This window comes from Candoia aspera, chromosome 14 (assembly GCF_035149785.1).
Source record: "Candoia aspera isolate rCanAsp1 chromosome 14, rCanAsp1.hap2, whole genome shotgun sequence".
NCBI classification, from domain to species: domain Eukaryota; kingdom Metazoa; phylum Chordata; class Lepidosauria; order Squamata; family Boidae; genus Candoia; species Candoia aspera.
The window spans coordinates 10517283-10521555 of NC_086166.1; positions in this window are offsets into that span (position 1 = coordinate 10517283).

Consider the following 4273-nt stretch of genomic DNA (forward strand, 5'->3'; position numbering starts at 1 on the left):
CCTCAAAGAAATCATGATCTACCACAGTGTGTGATCCCAGTCAGTGATTGTCCCAAAGTTACCTCATCAGCTCCAGGGGCAAGTAGGGTTTATTAAGCAGCATTTATGTACACTCCTGGTGTTGGAGAAGACTCCTGAGAAGACCATGGACAGTCATCAATACCATGGGCAATCACACAAATCAACCCAGAGTTCTCACTCGAGACACAAATGACAAGGCTCAAATTATCCTACTTTGGACACATTATGCACCTCTGGAGAAGGCTTTGATGCTGGGAAAAATGGAAGGTAAAGGAGAAGAAGAGGATGACCAGCAGCAAGGGGGATGGACTCAGTTACGGTGGCGACGGTGGCACCCTTGGAAGACCAGGTTAGGGACAGATCGTCATGGAGAAAATCAATCTATGTGGTTGCTAAGAGTTGACATTGACTTCATGGCAATCAATCAGACAGACAGACAGACAAACAGAGAAGAAGAGATGGCCAGCAGCCAGGTGGACGGACTCAGTTACAGTGTTGATGAAAAGACCAGGTTAGGGACAGATCGTCATGGAGAAAATCTACCTATGTGGTTGCTAAGAGTCAACAAAAACTTGATGGCACATAATCAACCAACCAACCAACCAATGTACACTCTGGTTTATTTACAGGAAATTAGAATTCTCTAATGCGAAAACTCTCCGCTCGCTAATCTGCTTTGTTTCAGTTCTGATGTGGCACAATATACGAATTCAGCCTTTGTGGTTTGTGACAATGGTTTACTAGCTTGACGTATGAATTCAGATTCAGGGTCAACTGTGAACAGTTTGGTAATCATTACCCACCAACTGCCCATCAGTAAATGCCTGTTGGAAAGACTTTTTTCCTGTATCCAGAGAAATCCTATACGAGCATCAATTTTATGTTTTGCCACTTTGGGTCTGTTCCAGAACATCATGATGCAGCCATTCATAATGCCTTCCAAACCTTGTCACTGTGCTTATTGAAACCAGGCATTCAAATCTTAAACTTTACTGCAAGAACACATTGAAATGTTTACCCATCACTGTCACTTGAATGCCATTTTCTTCCCCAGTGCTGAATTCCTAAATTACTGCAGAAAGAAAACAAACTTCTATGCTCTGCTGAATTACCAAGTGAGTATTTTTAATCAACAGCTTATTATTCCCAGGGAAATAAAACAAAACCTTGGAGAACTGAACGATCTTCTGCAGCAATAAACTGGTGCAGTTTGAAAACATGCAAATGAGAGTCGATTAATAGGTACCGCTTCGGCTGGCAGGTAACGGCGTTCCGTTTAGTCATGCCGGCCACATGACCACGGAAGTGTCTTCGGACAAACATCGGCTCTTCGGCTTTGAAACGGAGATGAGCACCACCCCCTAGAGCCAGACACGACTGGACTTAATGTCAAGGGGAACCTTTACCTTTACCTAGGGAGGGTCTAGAACTATCAACAAGGCTCACACATTGTGATCAGTCATCGTTTGCTCATGCATGGCTTGCTGAATAAACCACAATTGGGTGGATTCTCACAAGAGGTTTAGCCGTAAACCTGGGAGTTACACAATAAACCAGAGAGAAGCAAACGAGGGCTTGGTGTATTGTCTGAACACAATCTACGGGTACAGAAATGATTCTTGCTAAGGGAGATTCACATACAGTCTGTCTGTCTTTAATCATAGTCTGTTCCTTAAAGGTGGTGTACTTTCTATTTCAGGTGAGGGAGTATGTTAAGCCTCTGTTAAGGATTGTATGTGTGTGTGTGTGTGTTTTGCATGTTTCTTGTCTCAAAAGGAGGGAAACCGAGTAGCTGATTATTATCTTAGGATCATATTTTACATTATATGTGAGTAATTAGTCCCTCAGCTTAGAGAATTTATTTTATTATTTATGTATTTATTATTCAAATTTTGTTACTGCCCATCTCCCCCAAAAGAGGGACTCTGGGCAGTTTACAATAAAATTGATACTATAACAATAAATGTTAAAATCCCATAAAAATAAAAACAAGTTAGAAATATAAAATATAATATAAATAGTTTATTTATCAGTTTGGGATAGTGGAGAAGGTGCTGCACTGGGACTGCATATCTTTGGGGCCATCTTGTTAGCCCTGCAAGGTAGTCCAGACAAGAAGGACAACCATGAATACTAGCTCTATCTTTATTGTAAGGTTATATTAACAGAAGAGAGCCAGTTTGGTGTCGTGGTTAAGGCACCAGGCTAGAAACTGGGAGACCGTGTTTCTGTCTAGTCCTGCCTTAGGCATGAAAGCCAGCTGGGTGACTTTGGGCCGGCCACTCTCTCTCAGCCCTAGGAAGAAGGCAATGGCAACCCACTTCTGAAAAATCTTGCCAAGGAAACTGCAGGGGCTTGTCCAGGAAATCTCCGAGAATTGGCCACGATTGAATGGAATAATAATAAAAAAAATTAAACAGAGCCTGCAAAGCCTGGCTTTTGCAAGCCTGAAAAGTCTTCCTCCCTCCTCTCGTTGTCCGCTGTTAATGCATATATACAGCCCTACTCATGAAACAAATATTATAATTTTGTAACTCCTGGCCAATCTTTGAGCCTGAATGTTCAGGGGTTCCCCGAGGGCTGGAAGATATTTCAAGGGTTCCTCCTGGGTCAAAAGGTTGAGAAAGGCTGGTATTAGCAAAGAGTTTGAAACATTCCTGCTTTTTAGCTGGTTTGCATTAAGCTTCCAGTCTAGAAGAAAAATAAATCCTGCAAGTCAGCTTGGATTGGGCGTCCCCTGGTGGAAATCTGGTGGCACTGGAGGGTTTGCTTGTTTGCTGAGGGGGCGATTACGTAAAGTGATTTATCTCACTGTTTCTCAACCTTGGCAGCTGTCGGATGGGTGGACTCCAACTCCCAGAATTCTGGGGGATGGAATGGCTGGCTGGGGAATTCTGGGAGATGGAATCCACACATCTTAAAGTGCCCAAGTTTGAAAAACACTGATGTAGATACTTAGTAGTTGCTTGACTTGTTTTTCTTCCTTCTGTTTAGATTTTGTTGCTGTTGTTCATTAGCTGGTCTCTGCTTTTGCATTGTTTGTTTGTCTTTCGCAATGTTGCTTTTTTTTTTTTGTGGCAATCTTGTTATAACATTAAAAAAAGAAAAGAAGCCTGGCTAGAACACCAAGAAACCATGGAGGTGCGAACCCAAGCGGGCGCCGTCCTCCTCACAGAGGCATTGCATCGGGAAACCCATCCTCCGTTCCCTTCAATCGGATCCAGGATGCTGAGCCACCGATGCCCGGGCAGCTTCTGCGCCTGCGCCGCAACGACGCACGCGGGATTCGAATCCTCCCCGCAGGTCGACCGGCTCCCCGCCATCCCCGGTTGAGGCGGCCTGCTTTCCCGGCTCGCCCCGCCTCCCGCCCCGCCTCCCATCCAATCACCGCTCCCGCTGAGTTTAAAAAAGTGGGCGCGAGGAGACTCGGCGCCCTGCCTTCGGAGGCAACTTTAAAAATGGAAAGGGGCGTGGCTCCAGCTCGACCGGGCTGCCCCAGGCGATTGGCTAGCCCGCTCGCCGGCGGGGGCGAGGCTTCGGGTTTAGGGCGGTAGGAAGGCGGGGCCGGCCGAGGCGTGGGCGGGGAAACGGGGCGGGGCTTAGCCAGGCGCCGCCCCGCGGCCGGCTCGGCGCTCACTACGAACTAGCTGCTTGGCGCAGCGGCGGCCGTTCTGCGAGCGTTGCCCGGAGAGGCGAGAGCCCACCGGCCGGCTGGCGAGGATGAAAGTGGGCGGTGAGTGGCCAGTGGGGCAGCCTCAGTCCCGGGTCTGGTTGCAAAGCCCGGGGATGCCCCTGCGGCCGGGGGTGGTTCGTGCCCCACGCTTGGGCTCTTCAATTTAGCGCGGGTGTGTGTGCAAGGTTTGCTCCCGCCTGGGGCAGGCGTCCTACACGGGAGTGACTCATCCCCACGACCGTTCATCCCCACGAGGGGTTGCTCAGCCCCTTTCCACCCGGCCGGCCTCGCTCGGGGGTCCGCTGGGCCTCCTTGGCTTCAACCCGCCGTGCCTTGGCAGGAAGCGGTGCTGCTGCACCCGCGGCCGCTGCAGCCCCACGTCCGAAGGGGTCTGCCGGGCAGGAGCGCGTGCAAAGCCCTGCGGTGGGCGCGCGGGGTGCAAGGCGTGCACAATTCCTCCCAAATCGGTAGACCTGCTCCCGTCTCCTCCTCTCCACGCAAGCGTCGGAAAGCTTAATCTGGACGGGAGGGAACGTGTGAAGGGAGCCCAAAGCTGGATCGGCAGGCCGGGTGGGAGAC